Source organism: Trachypithecus francoisi, unplaced genomic scaffold (genome assembly GCF_009764315.1).
Source record: "Trachypithecus francoisi isolate TF-2019V2 unplaced genomic scaffold, Tfra_2.0 Lachesis_group13, whole genome shotgun sequence".
In the NCBI taxonomy this organism is placed as follows: domain Eukaryota; kingdom Metazoa; phylum Chordata; class Mammalia; order Primates; family Cercopithecidae; genus Trachypithecus; species Trachypithecus francoisi.
In genome coordinates, this window is record NW_022681458.1 from 54,754,532 (window position 1) to 54,774,941 (window position 20,410).

Here is a 20,410-nt window from a genome sequence, read left to right on the forward strand (position 1 = left end):
AAAATTTTTAAACTGCCAGGGACTATAGAGATCATCTAGTGAAGACATCCAACTCCTTTATTTCACAGATGAGAAAACTGATCTCATCTATTTATTGGCAGAACTGGGTGTGTAGGAAACCCACGTAAGTCATGTGTCTGCCATTTAAAATTTGTAATTATTCAACTCCCCTCTCAACTCCTCTCTGCAAACATCCTAGTTGCCTAGTTGCTCTTTCCAGAAAAAATTATCTCCCAAGTGTCCAGATCACACAATAGAACACAAAGAAAGATTTAAGCACAAGGCAGAGGAAAGGGTGGAGTTGTTAACATCCTCCTTCTTCCTACAGTGGGTTCAAAGCTTTTTTTTTTTTTTTCACTCCTACTTCAGTACACACAGACTGAATTATCCATGTGTGGAAGCTACACTATTTTATGTCCAGGTCCTACAGAGATTAGAAAATTGTTTTTCTCTTACTATGTTGATGATTAACAGCCAGCATACCAAAGACTCACTTTCCTCTTCACTTTTCTGTTTTCTTGTCCCTTCCAACTCTATAAAACAGTCTTATATATGCTACTACATGTTTGTGTTCCTTATAGCTCTGTTTCATCAGGACATCCTTCTGGACACAGGGCCTCCTCTTGGCTCCTTGTCACTGGAGGGTGGAAAGCTACAGGGAGAGGGTCACATAGAGGGATTCAGTCTTGACCCTAGCAATTGCTTGTGCACTTCAAACCCCAAATACGGGCAACTGTTTTCTAGTCAGTGCAGTAAATGGAGTTCAGTTATTTTTGGCATTAAAAATAAATAAATAAACTGCCCTAGACATGATTCTGACGCAAGCCCAGATGCACAGGGAGCATAAACCTTTTATTGGGGTACACTGGGCCTGGATGGCATAGAGAGGGGAGTGTGTGCAGAGAGGGGAGTGTGCAGAGAGGGGAAGGGGGTGGCATGCATACTAGGAGGCTGAGGCAAGAGTGGAAAGGGCAGCTTTGTTCAGAAGCACTGAGTGGGGCTGAATGAGCATGTGCCCCAAACATGTATGGAGATGGTCTCTTCACCAGTCTTACAGCAATTTAAACTCTTTGTGTGAGACGGTCTCGCTCTCTCACTCTGGCTGGAGTGCAGTGATGTAATCACAACTCACTGAAGCCTCGAACTCCTGGGCTCAAGCGTTCTTCCTACCTCAGCCTCCAGAATAGCTGTAAACTCTTGAAATAAAGCCAGGGCAGCCCTAGGGCTGTGTTGATGCCTAACCTCCCTCTTGGCCTTTACAGGAAAGAAGCAGGTGTCAAAGATATGGGACAGGCCTAACAGACCTCACAAGTATTTAACCCTTATCAAAATCAGAAGTGTCCACTTAAATATGGTTACCTGGGTTACAGGTTACATTAAGACAGGCATTTGAGAACTCAGATCCATTAAACACGACAGAAACTCTCCTTGACCAAACTTTAGTCAGACTTCTCTGAGGTCTCTTGTCAACTAAGCCTTCCCAGCCCAGTTTTAGGCAAAAAATTCTGCTGTCATCCTCCCACCCTGATCACCATCTATATGTGGTTAAATTCCTTGTTCCCTATCCTTGCTATCTTATCATCTTGGTCTGCCTTTACCAAGAATCCTGTTAGGGCAATTCAGCAAGAATATCCCTAACCTTAATGTCTCCTCTTAGTAATTTCATCCAGTGACCCCTTTACTCTGCTCCTTGGCCCTAAATCCTCTCTTGTCCTTGTTGTATTCAGAGTTGAGCCTGTGAAAGTTGCCAGTATCAAAATGGAGTGACTCCTGTCAAAACCCTAACAAAATGGAGGCAGGAAGCATAAGGAGGAGCTATTATGCACAAATAACTGTAACAGGGCTTATCATATGACATTCCTCAAGACCACTGTTCCAGAATAGCCATCTGCACAAGAATACTTATCTAGCAAGGCTGTTTCTACCCATGAACAAGCACCAACTCCTATAATGACCTATGCATCTTTTTCAAGGCTGCTTACATAGTCATCTTTACAAGATGAAGACGCTTTTACCCCAAGGGTATGCCTATGATGCATCATAGGCTGCTTATGATTGCAACCCCCTGCGTATTCCCAAATAAGCTCATTTGTCCTATGGGAAGAAAAACTGTCGCAGGTGTTTGCAAAAGTTTGTATACCTAGAATGTGTTACAATAGTTGGAAAATTCTAATATTGATGATGACTAATTTCAACTGGCTAATAGCCAACTAACTATATTAGGGTTCTCCAGAAAAAAACAGAACTAATAAAATGAAGGAGGGGGAAGAGATTGAGAGAGGTGTCTATGTATCTAGATATAGATAGATAGATGATAGATGATAGATAGATAGATAGATAGATAGATGTGATAGAAAGATGATTGATAGATAAAGATAGGATAAACAGCTATCTAGATATCTTTATAGATATATTCATGTCTATAGATAAAGACAGAGAGGCAGAGAAAGACGCACAGAAATTGATTGATTTTAAGGAAATGTAACATGCAATTGTTGGGGCTGGCAAGTACAAACTACATAGGCCAGACCAGAAGGTATAGTTGAATGAGAGTTGCTGTTGCAGTCTTGAGTCCAAGTTCCACAGGACCACAGGCTGGAAACCCAGGCAGGATTTCTATATTATAGACTAGAGAAGAATTCCTTCTTTGGGAAATCACTGTCTTTGTTCTTAAGGCCGCAACTAATGGGATGAGGCCCATCCACATTTTGGAGGGTAATCTGCTGTACCTAAAGTCTACTAATTAGCTATCAATCACATCTAAAAACTGCCTTCACAAAAATGTCTAGATTGGTGTTTGACCAAACAACGGGACACTCTAGCCTAGCCAAGCTAACACATAAAATTAATCACAGCACCAACTAACACTAACTTTGCTTCTCACAACCAGAGGAATTATTTAATATTGTCCTATAATGAAATTATATTACTTTTTAAAGTCTTTGCTTCAGGTTGACACACAAAACCATTTTAACTTTTTAAATTGATCTGAATTGCTAATGTGTGCCTAATTTTTATAAATAATCCCTTAATTTTATTTAAAATGAAACAAAAATTGATGGGAAAAAAACCTGTGTGTGTGTATGCATGTGTGGTATCAGGGGTGAGAGGAAGAGATTACCTGGAAAAAACTACAATTTTATTCTGTAGTAGTAGTCAATGCAATTTAGCACTAAATTTTTAAAACTCTCAAAACCGAATGTACACAGAGAAACGAGAAAAATTCAAAGATTTAAATTTAGCACCAGTATCTTCCCTGGGTTATATACCTTAAATTATACCAGATAAACTAATTCTGGAAGAGAAAATAACACTATTCCCTATGACTATATATTAGCATATGGCTTTCAAGGAAACAAAGAACAGCAGTTTCACCAAAATACACTTTGCCAACACTTTCCCTCCTTTTCCAGAGGAGAAAAGGAGTATAAAAAATAATAGCAAAATATGTCAGTTTCTATAACAGGCTCATAGTTACATGAGTTTGTGTGGAGAATCTTGTGGTTACTTAAAAAAATAATAATAATTAGTCATAGCAGTATCCTCCCTCCCGCTTGACTTTGACTTCTCTAGCTTACACATTCCCTCTGTGAGGCTCAGCTCAAGTTCACATGTAAAGTCAGCAGAAATGTGAAGCTCTGCTGCTCAACACTACAGCTAATACAGCTGTGCATCACTCAGCACAGAAAACAAAGTGGTTATATCTTCTTTTGTTAATTAATTTTTACATTTTTTCTTCATTATGAAATCTTTCAAACACTTAAAAATAAGTTTATACCTAACACTCAGATCTAACAAATGTTAAATTTTTAACTGTTTCAGAAATTTTTGAGAAAAAAATGAAAAATGACAGATACAGAGAAAACCCCTCTCACTTCCTTCTCCAGTCCTTTTACCTGAGTTACTCATCCCCTTCTTCCTGACACCCTCTCTTTCCAGATATGACTAGTATCTTGATAGAATATATATCCTTTCTATCTTGATTTTTATTGCTCTTAACCACATAAAATTTTGCCAGCAAAATTACAGGGATCATTTTACATTATTTTTAATTTTGTATGAATAGATATTTGCAGCTCAATTATGTGTGTATGTGTGTATTTATGTATGCATTTATTTATTTATTTTGAGACCGAGTCTTGCTCTGTCACCCAGGCTGGAGTGCAGTGGCTGCAACTCAGCTCACTGCAACCTCCACCTCCCGGGTTCAAGTTATCCTTCTGCCTCAGCCTCCCCAGTATAGCTGGGACTACAGGCACACACCACCATGCAGGGCAAATTTTTGTATTTTTAGTAGAGATGGGGTTTCACCATACTGGCCAGGCTGGTCTGGATCTCTTGACCTCCTGATCCACCCACCTCAGCCACCCAAAGTGCTGGGATTACAGGCATGAGCCATCACGCTCGGCCCAATTATTTTATTTATTTATTATTTATTTATTTATTTATTTATTTATTTATTTCAGACAGTCTCTTACTCTGTCACCCAGGCAGAAATATAGTAGCACAATTTCAGCTCACTGCAACCTCCCCCTCTCAGACTCAAGTGATCCTCCCACCTCAGTCTTTCAAGTTGCTGGGACTACAGGTGTGCACCACCCTGCCCAGCTAATTTTTGGAGAGATGGGATTTCGCTATGTTGCCCAGGCTGGTCTTGAACTCCTAAGCTTAAGCGATCCACCTGCCTTGTCCTCCCAAAGTGCTGGGATTACAGGCATGAGCCACCATGCCTGGCAATTAATTTTTAATTTAACCTTATGGTTTCAAAATGTACCAAAGATGATTCATGTAGATCTAGTTCATTTAATTTAACTGCCAGATGGTAGTCTACTAAATATATGATAAAATACTTATTTCTTTGTTGATAAATACTTTGATGGTATCCCACTTTTTTCTTTTAATAACAGTGCTTGTTACAAGGAATAATCTTGTACATGTTTTCTTATGTACATATAAAAGAATGGAGCATCCACCTAGAAGTGAAATTTCTGGGATATGTACTATACTCAGTCCACTTTCCTTGATATTATCTAAGTGTTTTTCCAAAGTAGTTGACTAATTTACATAGCCACTGAGAGCATATGAGAGACTGTTTCTCCACACCTCCAAAAGCTGAGTATTGTTGACGTTTTAGTGGTCAGAGGTCTGCCAGTGGTAACTGTGAAATGGTATTCCATTTTCAAACCCATGAGCATGCTCCCTCAACTACTCACATTAAAGACCTTTTCAGCTGTTTATCTTTCCAGCTTCTTTTTTAAATAGAATCTTCAGTTTGTTTGATTTACCCAATTTGCAGTTAGGTAACTAGTCTTATGCTTATTCATTTTCAGAAGACTTTTTTACTATAGTAAGATACCAATATTTTGTTGCTACAAATGTCATAAATTGCTTTTCTTCAATTATTATTTTTTATTAACTTCTTCAATGTATCCTGTATTACAGGGCTTTGCATTTTAATAAGGTCAAGGTTATCAATAATTTCCTTTGAAGTTTTGTGCTTATGATCATCCTCTTTAAAATATGGGATTCTCCTGTATTTCCCTCCAAAATCTTTATAAAATTTTTCTCATATTGGGGTCTTTAATCTACCTCGAATTTATTTTAATGTGTCACAAATTGCAAATTTTTAATAAGGATAATTAATTTTACCTGGAACCATTTATTTAAAACTTTGTTATTCCACAACCAATTAATAATGTCTGAACTGAGTTCGTGCATATGCATAAGTCTTTGTCTGGGTTCTTTGCTCCTTTCCATTGGTTGGTTTGTCTAGCCCGTACAAATAGTAACATAGCTGAATATTCACACTTTTACAATTTGTCCTCATATCTGCAAAGAATTTCTTCTCCTTTCCTACTAAAAAAAAAGGCTTAGATATTCCTGATCATTTCACATTCCAAAGAAATTTTAGAGTTAGTTTAACTGATACTATATAGGATTTGTAAATTAATTGGGGGAGAATTTATGTCCTAAGAGTATTAACTTTTCCCATCAATTAATATCCAGTTTTTTGGCATTCTCTTATATCTTTCAGTAAATACTTAGGTACCTTTTAGTTTTTGTACCTCTTATGAATTTGATCTTAGTTTCTATAATAGTTTAAGCATATGGGGAATAAATAAGAATGTCAATGACTTTTATATATTGATTCTATATCCAGGAACATGCTGACCTCTTATTAGTGCCAATAATTCATTTATAAGCCATCTCAGATTATATATATATATATATATATATATATATCATTACATCATATGCAAATAATGAAATTTAGTTTCCCCCATGCCAATTCTCATTCTTCTTACTTGTTATCCTTGTCTTTTGGAATTGATTACAAAGTCCTATAAAATTCTTGCATAGCTCCCTACTTTAACGCAGATTTTGTAAGGCTTCACCATTAATAGTATTTGCTACAGGTTTAGATACACTTCAGTAAGTGGGCAAGTACCTTCCTATTCCCCGTTTGTGAAAAGTTTTTCTTACAAATGGGTGCTGCATTTATTGCATGAGTTTTCTGAATCTACTGAATCAATCATAAATTTTTTCTCTTTTAATTTGTTAACATAGTAATATACTAAGATTAACAAAATTTTTAATATTAAGTCATCCTTGAAATCCTAGAATACACATTATTTGACCATGATGCATTTTTAATATTTTGCTGAATCTAGTTAGCTAATGTGTTAGTATCTGTACATTTATGTTAAGTAATACTGGTCTAAAGAATTTATTTTATGCAGTAATATTTTCTGGTTTTGGTACCATAATAATAAGAAAAAAAGAATAGCTAACATTTATTTTGCGCTTACTATGTGTCAGTCAGTGCTCTTAGCATATCTCTTTTGTTTTCACCATTTAATCATCACAGTTCTATGAGGTAGGTACTCTGGTCATTATCCTAATTAAGCAAGTGAGAGTGCTAAGCATTTACCTAGGAATATAGTTAATAAGTGTCTGATCGGGAACACATTTTCTGTTCTCTAGGAAAATTTAAAAGTTTATACTTATGTATTCCCTGATAGTTTGATAAACGCATGTCAATAACTAGGACTCCTGCTTTTTCTTCCAACTGATTGCATTTCCCTAATGTAAGTAAGTGTATTCAGTTTTAAAATATCTTCCTGGATCCATTTTAATAATGTTTAATTCTCTAGGAAATAGTCCATTAAATCTATATTTTATATTAAATATTATAAATACATAATTTACTATTCAATAATTTAATATGAAAATGTAGATTATCTTTGGTTTTTCTTGATTAATGTTGTTAGAGGTTTGTGTAAGTTTTTAATCTTTTCTAAAAATAAACTTTATTCTATGCTGAATCTCCCTATTGTGGCTTGGTTTTCTAAATTCCTTTATTTCTGTTATTATTACTTCTTTCTACCTTCTTAAGATTTACTATTTTTCTAACTTCTTCACTTAAACGTTCCTCGGTTAAATATTTAGCTAATAATTTTCCAATTGTTTTGTCCTAGTACAGACATTTAAGGTTAACATTTTTCCCGTGAGTATACTTTCTGTTGTAGTCTATCAGTTGTGCTTCTCTTGTTTTTCAAATCTAAATAGTCTATAATTTACAATACAATTTCTGCTTTAAGCTACAAAATATTTGGAAAAGTATATTTTGGCATTATTTACTAATTTTATTGCAATGTTTTCAGAGAACATGTTTTTTGTGTTACCAACTCTTAGAGACTGTCTTTGTGGCCAAGTACATGAACAATTTTAAAATATATCCTATGGATGGACTTCAGGTGCCAGCCAAGATGAAGTAAGCCTGCTAGAATCCTTCTCTTTCACTCATTACAATTAAAAATTCAGGACAAAATACTAAAACACTTAAATGAGGATGATTCTGAAACAAAATAATAGCAAGAAGGTTGAGGAGAGACATCAAAACTCAAAAAAAAAAAATGACCAGTATGCCAATAGTGAGTTTCTTATGATATTTTTCCTTCAAGATCATCTGGTCTTGACTTAAGGATGGGCCAAATCAGGGAACAATGTGATGGGAACAGACAGCAAAAACTTTGAGAAAACTCTGGTTTTCTGTCAGAGTACTATGAAACTGGGACTCTAAGAGGTGGAAAGTGGAGGTTGAAGGTGAAATCCCAATGTGTTTTTCTCTCCCTCTGCCCCAAGGCCAGCTTCACTGACCAGCTTCAGTGCATGTAGAGGCAGCAGCATGAATGTAAGCCCTAGAAATCCATCTTTCTGGACAGAGGAAGCATGAAAATGGGCCTCTAGGGGCCTCTGTGTTTAAAGACTGTAGAAGGAATTTCCATTTTTATTTTCTGTCTTTTCTTTCATTACTCCATCCCCCGGGTATATCTAATAACACAGAACTGTGCCACTGTGTGGAAGACTTAGACAGAGGACTCTTGGCCAGAGGGACTGGAAAAAGGGGCCCGTGGGAGGCAGACTTTGCGAGAGAAAATTATTTTTTAAAAAGAGAGAGAGAGACAGCGAGAGACAGAGACAGAGAGAGAGAGAAGCGGGCCCGCCTGGCTCGCAGCGGCAGCGTGGCCGCAGAGCAGGGGCAGCAGCGGCGGCGGCACGCCCGCATGTCGCAGGGTCTCGCGGCAGCATGGCGGCCTACCTGATCATGAGCGGCAACGGCTACGTGCCCGAGGACTGGCTCACCGCGCAGCAGCTCTTTGCCAGGGCCGAGCGCCTCACCTGCAACGACTTCCTGATTCTCCCAGGATTCATAGATTTCGTAGCTGATGAGGCGGACCCGACCTCAGCCCTGACCCGGAAGATCACGCTGAAGATGCCGCTGATCTCCTTCCTCCGTGGACACTGTGACAGGCTAACATAGCCATCGCAATGGCTCTGATGGGAGGTATTGGTTTCATTCACCACAACTGCACCCCAGAGTTCCAGGCCAACGAGGGGCAGAAGGTCAAGAAGTTTGAACAGGGCTTCATCACGGACCCCGTGGCGCTGAGCCCCTTGCACACTCTGGGTGATGTGCTGGAGGCCAAGATGCAGCAAGGCTTCTCAGGCATCCCCATCGCGGAGACGGGCACCATGGGCAGCAAGCTGGTGGGCATCGTCACCTCCAGAGACGTCAACTTTCTTGCTGAGAAGGACCACACCACCCTCCTCAGTGAGGTGGTGATGCCAAGGAAGGAGCTGGTGTTAGCTCCAGCAGGCTTGATGTTGAAAGAGGCAAATGAGATCCTGCAGCATAGCAAGAAAGGGAAGCTGTCTTTCCTCAATGATAGCCATGAGCCGGTGGCCATCACCGCCTGCACAGACCTGAAGAAGAACCAAGACTAACCTCTGGCGCCCAAGGATTCCCACAAGCAGCTACTGTGCGGGGGCAGCTGTGGGCACCCCTGAGGATGACAAATACCCCCCGGACCTGCTCACCCAGGTGGGTGTAGACGTCACAGTCTTGGACTCCTCCCAAGGGAACTCGGTGTATCAGATTGCCATGGTGCATTACATCCAACAGAAGTACCCCCACCTCCAGGTGATTGGGATGACAGCAGCCCAGGCCAAAAACCTGATTGACGCTATGTGGACGGGCTGTGTGCGCATAGGCATGGGCTGAGGCTCCATCTGCATCACCCAGGAAGTGATGGCCTGCTCTTGGCCCCAGGGCACTGCTGTGTACAAGGTGGCTGAGTATGCCCTGTGCTTTAGTGTGCCCATCATAGCCAATGGCAGCATCCAGACCATAGGGCACATGGTCAAGGCCCTGGCCCTTGGAGCTTCCACAGTGATTATGGGATCCCTGCTGGCCACCATCACGGAGGCCCCCGGTGAGTACTTCTCAGACAGGGTGCGGCTCAAGAAGTACCGGGGCATGGACTCACTGGATGCCATGGAGAAGAGCAGCAGCAGCCAGAAATGATACTTCGGTGAGGGGAATAATGTGAAGATCCCACAATGTGTCTTGGGCTCCATCCAGGACAAAAGGTCCATTCATAAGTTCGTGTCCTATCTCACAGCGGGCATCCAACACAGTTACCAGGATATCCGGCCGCAGCCTGTCATTCAATCCTTGATGTACTCAGGAGAGCTGAAGTTTGAGAAGAAGACCATGTCGGCCCAGATCAAGGGTGGCATCCACAGCCTGCACTCTTTTGAGAAGCGGCTGTACTGAGGACAGTCGTGGAGGCCGAGGTGGTGAAGGGGGCTCACCCCAGTGTCCACTTTTGGACACAGCCTCCCTCTGTAACTGAGTGGTCCACAGATTTGCACTATAGGTTCCCCAGTTCCTTTCCAGGGAGAGAGGAGGGGAGGTTCTGAGGGGTCTGCGGCCTCTCGCTGGGCACCGCCTGCAGACTCTGGACTGCTCTCTGGGCCAGGCTGCCCTGGGAACCCCCCAACACACACACACCAGCCCAGCTAGCCAGGCTCTCCGGCCCCATGCATGCTTCAGGTCTTGCTGCAGCCTGCTCCAGCCCAGCCCCCACCCCAGGGGCAGGAGGTCCCTCCTGGCTTCTCCCGTAGGGCACCTCCCTGCCCCCAGCCCCCCAGGAAATGGTGCTCTCCTGGCCCTGCCTCTGGTCCTTCCCGGGCCACTACCCCCTCAGCCATGTGGCACTTCTGAGCTCTTGACCTAAGCCAACAGGAGGTCTCCACCCACTTCCCCTGCCCTAGGCTACCCTTGGGCCCTGCTTCTCAGGCCACTCCCCTGTCCCTGGCCCTGGGGAGGAGGCTGCCCTGATCATGGCCGCCTCGCCTCCCTGTCATTCCTGACTCACACCATCCCCAGGTATACCATTCCTGCCCTCTCCTTAGCGGCAGTGGAAGGCACACTTTGCATATCTTGGAATCACAGTTGTGTCATTGTGTATTAAATAATAAGAATAAATCAAGCAGGTCTCAACGCCTCCAAAGAAAATTAAAAAATAAAAAATAAAATAAATAAATAAGCAGTGAAGAAGAAAATTCCCTGGTGTGCCCCCAAACTCTGCCTGTATGGAACACATCCAAAGAAGCATAGCAAAAGCTTTAAGAATTGATCTGTGAATCAGCTCCAAAGTCTTAACACTAATCCCTGACTGTTTCAGATAACACAATAAAGACTTTAAACCCTGAAATGACATTCGAACTAGCACCAGTGTAAGGCAAGATAGAACTCATGGTCTGAACCTAATTTGATTTATTAATAAACAAAAAATTTTCAGAGGATTTTAACAAGAGGCAGAGTCTCACAACACATTACTCAAAATTTTGAAGATGTAATGCAAAATTGCTCAACATACAAATAACAATAAATAAATAAATAAATAAAAAGTTGGACCTGCTTTCCAGAGAAACAACTATTAACAAATGTCAAATCTAAGATGATCCAGATGTTGGAATAAAGACTTCATTGTAGCTATTATAACCATGCTCCATGAGGCAAAGGTGAACGCTCTTGAAATTAATGGAAATAAAGATGCTCTTAACAGAGCAATAGAAACTACTGGAAAAAGAAAAGGGAAAAATTGGACATTTAAAAAATAAAAAATACAACACCTGAAATTTTAAAATTCCCTAGACGGTTCAATAAAAGAATAGAGATAACAGAGGAAAAAGTCAGCAAACTTAAAACTTGATCAATAAAAATTGTCTAGTCTAAATCACAGAGAGAAAAAGATTGAAAATGAAAATGACCAGAGCGTCTAGGGCCTATAGATAATATAATAACAATATTCAAAAAACCTAGTAATAGTGTCATTGGCATCTATGAAATAAAGGGAAAAAAATGATTGTTGAAGAAAAATATTTGAAGATATAGTGGATGAAAAACTTCCAAGTTCAATGAAAAACATAAATTTACAGAAAAAATTCAAGAAGTTCAGAAAAATAATTTAAACTCAAACAAGACTTAAGGGAAATTATAACAAAGGGAAACTTGTAACCTTAGGAATGAGGATAAAGTAAAAGAAATGGCTGAGTATCTGAATAAATATAATTTAATATTTTTCTCCTCTCAGTTTATTAAAATATATATGACTTTTGAAAGCAATTTTTTTTTTTTTTTTTTTTTTTTGAGACGGAGTCTGGCTCTATCGCCTAGGCTGGAGTGCGGTGGCCGGATCTCAGCTCACTGCAAGCTCCGCCTCCCAGGTTCACGCCATTCTCCTGCCTCCGCCTCCCAAGTAGCTGGGACTACAGGCGCCCGCCTCGTCGCCCGGCTAGTTTTTTGTATTCTTTAGTAGAGACGGGGTTTCACCGTATTAGCCAGGATGGTCTCGATCTCCTGACCTTGTGATCCGCCCGTCTCGGCCTCCCAAAGTGCTGGGATTACAGGCTTGAGCCACCGCGCCCGGCCTGAAAGCAAATTTTATAACATTTCTAGAAAGGTTCCAGTGTATGTACAGGTAATGGACATGACAGAGCAAGTAGGTAATCCCAGCACTTTGGGAGGCCAAGACGGGAGGATCACGAGGTCAGGAGATCAAGACCATCCTGGCTAACACAGTGAAACCCCGTCTCTACTAAAAAATACAAAAAAACTAGCTGGGCGAGGTGGCGGGCGCCTGTAGTCCCAGCTACTCGGGAGGCTGAGGCAGGAGAATGGCGTGAACCCGGGAGGTGGAGCTTGCAGTGAGCAAAGATCCGGCCACTGCACTCCAGCCTGGGCGGCAGAGCAAGACTCCGTCTCAAAAAAAAAAAAAAAAAAAAAATCAGTAAGGACACAGAAGGAATGAATGAACAACACTATTAACCAACTTGACCTGATTGACATTTGTAGAACACTCTTGCCCACTAATGGCAGAATGCATAGTCTCCTCAAGTGCACATAGAACATTCACCAACATAGACCATAAAACACCTCAACAAGTTCAGAAAAAATCAAATCATATTTTGTATATATTATACATTACACTTTCCAAACACGAGTAACAGAAAAAAAATCTGTAAAGCACCTAAATATTTGAAAATTAACTAAACCATAAATCAAACAAGTAGTAGAGTGGGAACTTGGAAAATATTTTGAAACAAATGAAAACACAAATTAACTATATAAGGAATGAAAGAGATGGTCCTACAGACTTCACAGTCTTTCATCAAAGAGATGAAAGAGATGACTCCTACAGACTCCACAGATATTAAAAGACTAATGGTACCAACAACTCTATGCCCATGACTTAAACAGCTTAAATGTGATAGACCACTTCCTTGAAAAATGTAAATTACCAGAACTCACTAAACAGTAAATTGTCTATATCTTCATCTAGTAGAAAATTCAATATTTTATTTAAAAACTTCCAAAAATGAAAACTGTAGTCCCAGATGGTAAATTTTACTAAATATTTAACAAATAATACTAATTTCACATAATTTCTTGCAGAAAAGGAAGCTGAGGCTGAGGGGTATATATTTCCCAACTCATTTTATGAAGCCAGGACTACCTTGATACCAAAACCAACCAAAAATATTACAATAAAAGTAAATTACAATGCACTACTTCTCATGAATATAAACAAAAAAGATTCTCAACAATTTGAATCCAGTAATATATTTAAAAGATAATATAAAATTATCTTTTACTTTATTTAATGAAATTACAATTACAATTACATATCTATCAGAATGCCTGTAAAATAAAACAAACACACAAAAAACCTGACAATGCCAAATGCTAGCAGAGATGCAAAACAACAGGAACTCTCATACAAAGCTGAAGAGAATGCAAAATGGCACAGCCACTCTAGAAAACAATGCCTTATAAAGTCAAACATATATTTAGCATACAGCTCAATAACCCCACATTTTAGCATTTACGTGTGATAAAAACCCATATTCACACAAATGTGGTAATTTTAAAACAAATGTGTTAGTATCATCAGAAACTGAAAACAACACAAATGTCCCTCACTTGGGGACTGGATAAATAAATGTGCTGCATTCATATAATGAAATACTATTCAGCAATAAGAAGGAATAAAGTATTGATGCATGCAATAAATGAATGAATCTCAACTCTATTATTCTAAGAGAAATAAACCTTTCTCCAAAGTTAATATACAGAATAATTCCATGTATATTATTTTCTAGAAAAGGCAAAAGAGAATTGCAAGAACTCTACATGAAAAAACAGCACATTTATGATACATAAATATTTTAAATAAATTTTTAAAATACTCTGTGGGTGTTTGAAAACAATTTCCTTCACCTACTTATTGTTTGTAGTGTTCTATATATGCAATCTGTCATTTGATGAAAATTATGTCAAAATCTCCCACTACAATTGATAATTTGTCCATTTCAACTTTAATACTATTGATTTTTACTTTATGAATTTTTTTCAGGATATTATTTGCTTTTAACATATATGTATTCAGAATTGCTCTATTTTCTAGTGAACTAGGCTGTTACTTCTACTTAAAGTCCTTTTTGTTTCAAAGTCTATTTTGCCTTTCATTAATATTGCAAAATAGTTGTTGGGTTCATCTTTGCCTGCATATGTTTTTACATTTCACTATTTTCATCTTTCCATTATGATCATGTATAGGTGTATTTCTCATAAACAGCATGTAACTGGATTTTTTTTTTAAAAACAGGGTCTCACTCTGTCACCTGGGACAGAGTACAGTGGCATGGTCATGGCTCACTGCAACCTCCACCTTCTGGGCTCAAGAAATGCTCCCACCTCAGCATCCTGAATAGCTATGACTACAGGCATGTGCCACCACACTTGGCTAATTTTTAAATTTTTTTATAGAGACAAAGTCTCATTATATTGCCCAGGGCTGGTCTCCAACTCCTGGGTTAAGCAGTCTTCCTGCCTTGGCTTCCCAAAGTGCTGAGATTACAGGCATGGGTCACTGTACCTGGTCACAACTGGATTTTTAAAATTTAATTTGAAATTACCTATCTTTTAAGAGGTAAATTTATCATTAGCATTTATGTTTTTAATATCTCATTTTATATTTTATTTTATGTCTCCTGGTTTTTATTTACTTATTTTTTTCAACTCCCAAGTGCTTGGAATATCTTTTTTAAATTTACTTATTGCTCTTTCCTTTTTTAAAACAACTGAGTCTTTTATTGGTTTGTGCTTGTTTTATATTCTATTGCTCGTCTATAGAGTTTATCCTTAAATATGTTACATGCATTCTTGACTTAACAGAGTGAAAATTTAATCAGTATCACTAGTTCCCTCCAAAATATCAGATTTGAGAAAGATTTAACTCCAGTCATTCATCTCTTGATTTTTTCATGCAAGTTGAGCTTTAACTCCAGTCATTTATCTCTAATTTTTTTCATTCAAGTTGGCTCCGTCGTTTTTTTTTTAAAGCACTCAAAATTCGTAATCGTCATTATTATTTTTTATTTTTATTTTTTGAAACGCAGTCTTCATGTGTCTCCCAGGCTGGAGTGCAGTGGCGCGATCTCGGCTCACTGCAAGCTCCGCCTCCCGGGTTCACGCCATTCTCCTGCCTCAGCCTCCCAAGTAGCTGGGACTACAGGCGCCCGCCATCACATCCGGCTAATTTTTTGTATTTTTAGTAGAAACGGGGTTTCACTGTGTTAGGCAGGATGGTCTCGATCTCCTGACCTCCTGATCCACCCGCCTTGGCCTCCCAAAGTGCTGGGATTACAGGCGTGAGCCACTGTGCCCGGTATTGCTTTTGATATTCATTGTTTATTTAGATTCATCTACAGGTTAATTCATTTCTTTGCAGAGATGTTAATGCACACTTTAATCAATTTCTTTGATTTCCTATTCATTGTTCCCTCTCCTTCTTTTTCAAAGTGCATAATTTGATGTTTCCTTTAGATTCTGTGAATAATAATACTAATTACTATTTTCAATTCTAAATTTTCTGAATATTTTTAAATTTTATTGATACTCTGTTACAACAAAATGTTATCTGGTCCTAGGTACCAGAAACGGATGTTGAGCCTCCTAGGTGAGGGAAAAGCACTAAGCATCCCAAGTCTCAATACACTGATTTTTCAACTCTTCATGTCACCTACCCATGAAAGGTTTGCTGAAAGGTAAGTCTCCTGCAAAACCAGAACTACCACGGTCACTCTTAATTCAGTACAAGAGGAGAGTTAGAAAAAGGTGTATTTTTGTGGGATGCACATTCACAGTGAAAAGTTTTATTTCTCTTCAAACACCCCTCCATGTGGAAGAAATGCAATATTTTCCCTTCCTGGAGACGAGAATAGGAGAAAGAAAGAGGATCACTAAAACAACTTGCAGTCATCAAAACCACTTATTTCCCTCTAAGTCAGGTATGAGTATTTCTCAGCTAAACTTAGCCAAACTGTTTATTTGGCCAGGAAAACCCAATGTAGAAACAAGAACAGGAAAAATTACAGAATGTGAGTTTCTCACAATTTTCTAAAGACATCAGTTGTCTTTTTGCTACACCCTCATGAAGCTGTGGGACACTAACTATGGCAAGAGCTAAAGAGGAAAGAAAGAAGTTAGAACCAGGGGTTCAGATTTCCACATCAAAAAAGGGAAAGACACTCATAGGACTCTGAAGAACCAATTAATGTGTTCCACAAAGCAGCATCCATTTATATGGTTGCAACTCTAGAAGCTAATAGGCTAATCTCAGTCAGAGATACAGGATTGGGTATCTGCAGACTGCAATCAGAGACAATTATTAAAAATAAAATGTGTTTCCCCAATGAGTTGTCTCTTTTCAATAAACCAATAAAACGTAAATAATATTTTGAGATGGTATACGATTACAGATTACTACTTTTGCTTTTGCTGGCACCTAGTTTAATTCCTTTACTTAGGGTTGTGTCTCACGAATTAAGTCAATCTGACAGTTTCACAACGGATTAAGTTTTCAATTTATCGAAGATAACATTGAAATAACAGTACTCCATACTACTTCCTTGGACTGGTGGCAAAGTTTAGCTAGCCCTCCTTTCACAGGTAAAGTAAATTTTACAGGTTCTATATTTGTTGAAGCCCTACTTCCAATACCCATTTAGATCCTAAAACCCAGAACTTCAGCCATTAAGGTCTATATATTATTTTAATCTCCTTACCAAATACAATCCTTGGACTTCAGCTTCTACTTATGACACTGGCTTGAAAATTTCTTCTCATCTCTGTCACTTGAGTAATTTCATTGTTTGAATTAATTATACATTGTGAAAAATGCTTATATTTATCCCTAACTTCTATGTAGTGTCAAATCAAAATGCCAAATGTTAAAGTATGATTTTATCAGTTAATGCCACATATCTTCCTAATAGAGGGCTAAACCAGTATATTTAAATAAATTTATATATCCATATTTAATATTTTATTAATGATCCGAAATAATCACATTGTAGAAATGTTTTCAAATTTTAGACTCTGTAGAAATTTTTTAAACCAAATTATCTAGAATGGATAATGACATTTTGGTGTTTAATAAAATATGTTGGTTAAAAACATTTAAATATCACTTGAAAACATATAAAAATACACATGCACACACCACACACACACACACACTCACTCACACACTATAAATCAGAGTTGGTTTCAAGAACACCCTATTAGTCTTGAAGATTGGGTCCCTCTTCTCCTCACTAACATTCGTTGAATTTCTTAAGAAAATAGGAAAATGTCAATAGTAGCTAAAGTCATGTTCTGAACAAGCAGGTTTCAACTCTGGTTATTTCATCACTGGACTCTTCTCAAATAGAGTTGGCAAGAGTAATTCTGAAATCAACACAGAAAGTTACAGAAGAGCAAATTCAGGTCATCTGACTCATTCCACTTGTAACTTAAAGAGCATTTAAACCCACATTTTGAGGGGAGAAAGTTATAAAGTATTGCAAATCAACTGTTACTTTTTTCGATTTTTTAAAAAACTTCGAGTTGGAGAGAAGGAAGAGAAAGAAGAAAAAAATATTATTTTTAAATAGAAAACTTTCAAATTGCTGAAAATAATTACCTTTATATGACAAATTGGAAATAAATTCAAAAGAAATGATCATACAATCCATATAAGCTTTACTGTTAAATCAAATATTAAAATCTTATTTCTAAAATAAAAAGTAATATTTTTATTTATTAAGATTCCTTTTTAGGTATTCCATTTCTGAATGTGAAATATTACATACCCCCAAAAGTCTAAAACTAAAGTGTTAAACATTCAAACTGATTTATCCTTCCTTCTTTGGGTAAAAATTTATTTTTTTAATTTTATTTTTAGAAAATTCTGTTATTTAAAAATTATTGTTCTAAATATAAGTATATTATAGAAAAATATTATAGTGAAACATGAAATATTCAATCATTGATATAATGTACCTATTAACATCATGTATTTCCAAAAATGTGGTTAATAGGTACTATTAAACATTTCTATCTCATACTCAAAATATTGTTGAATATCAGCTCATTACTTCATCTGGGTTATTTTGGGACATAAAAGACAACCCAGAGAGGAACAGAGAATGTTCTTCTCTATGTTTGCTGCTCTACACATCCACTTGTTTTAAGCAGGAGAAATGAGTTTTATCATTGAATTTGCTACCACTAAAAACATTTGTAGAAAAATCAACCCTATTTGTTCATTCTAGTCTTTAAATTCTTTTCCTCATGTTTCCTTTTCCCCTCTTTAACCCTGTGCTCCCCTGATTTCTTTGATGAGTATTTCCTTTCCTTATTTATATCTTTATATTTATATATATTATACATTTACATTTATATATATTTATATCTGCCCTCTATATCTTTTCCTATTCAATTCTTATTTTGAAGGCTAGTTTAATGACCAACATATTACAGTGTGGTACTAACGATCACTTTTCCAACTGATTCTTCCTCTTCCTTTAAAGAACATCGCTTCAATTGAATGTCTGATCACAGACTGAAACTGCCAATTTAGCTGTGCTTAAAGTTGGTTATTCTTCTTCCCTTTATTATATATATGTACAATTTTTTCTGAAAAACTAAAAATTGCATTTTGTAGGTTTCTAAATTGAAGTTTCCCAAGAATGATTACAATATTTTTTATTAAAAGTCATCATATATTCCCCTAAAAGATTACAGGTACATATCAATAATATATTAATGCGAGCTTATTTATTATACTCTCTGAAGAGATATTTTAAATGTTCTTTATTAATGAATGAATAAGCAACAACCCTGTAATGTGGAAAAAAGAAAACAACCAGGTATGGGAATAGTCATGTTTTTCTAGAGAAGTGTCTTTGATAACAATGGAGTCCTTTATTGACAACTCATCATATTCCAAGCCTTTAGCTGAACACATTACACACACTCTTGCATTTCATCATTCCAACAAACTTGCAAATACGGACATTTTTATCAAAATTTATTAGATGAGGAAACAGAACCATAGAGAGGAAATTTCTCCATTATCACATAGCAAGAAATGGAAATTGAAACACAAGTCTGTCTATCACCAAAGACAATGTTATTTCTTGACTGCCAGGGAAGCCACCTACCAGCTAGAAAATAGAGTACTACATTTTTTACACAAAATGAAAAAGAAACAGAAACTATGTGAATCTACATCACCTTGAAAAAGAAAAAAAACTAAAATATAAACAAAAATCCCCAGGAATGTTAAAGATATTATGGATCATTAAATTCTTGGCCAATGACACACATAAATTGTACATGAGACTAAAACTTGAGTAACAATTGGAATTCTTCATGAAAATGTAAACCTTTTACTTTAAACGTCGTTCCCATATAATAAAATGACCACGTTTATCCTTTTATAACTCAAAAGCAACATGTACTCTTACATTAAACCAGAAAAATTGGAGTGTTTACTAAGTGTTCAGGACTTTAAACTCCAATAAATGACAGGATCCTCTTCATTTCTTGAACATAATTTCAAAATTAGTTATGAGTTTTATATATAATTGTAAAGTATATAGAACTGCTGATCAAATGTTATAGTTCATTTTATATATAGTTATATTTTGATATCCTTTTTTAAGAAAAGTAAGATACCAACAACTTTACTAGGACATAATTTCAAAAATGTCCATGGGTGTTACATATCAAGAAAGGACTGATTTATTATCATGTAAAATATACAAACTAGCAAGGAAGAACACTTCCTATATATATTTGTTTAACCATAATCTAAGGGAGTTCTTATTTGTGCATTGTTGAGAATGAAACCATCCAGGGAACCTTAGAGTAACAATAGAAAGAATGGGACTCTTCCTTTAGAGATAATTTTCTCCGACCAGGAAATTAAATGTTTCTCCTGGCAGCCAGTAAAGTACACAGAGGAATGTCAGCTCACACGTATACCTCTTCAAAGTTAATCACAAACTGGGGTTACCCAAGGTTCAGACTAAAGACAGGAGCAGTCTCACCCATACATATTATTTGACCATGTAAGCCAATCTATAAGCATCAGCTAGAAGACAAGTGTTCATTAGGGTTTCACAATGAATCACAATAAAGTAGAACTATAACACCTTTATATATACT

At 37.4% G+C, this 20,410-nt stretch overlaps 1 pseudogene; it reads left to right on the forward strand.

Annotated features, from left to right (window-relative positions):
- The first annotated feature begins 8,590 nt into the window (after positions 1-8,590).
- On the forward strand, positions 8,591-10,120 carry LOC117095354 (annotated as a pseudogene).
- Positions 10,121-20,410: the final 10,290 nt, after the last annotated feature.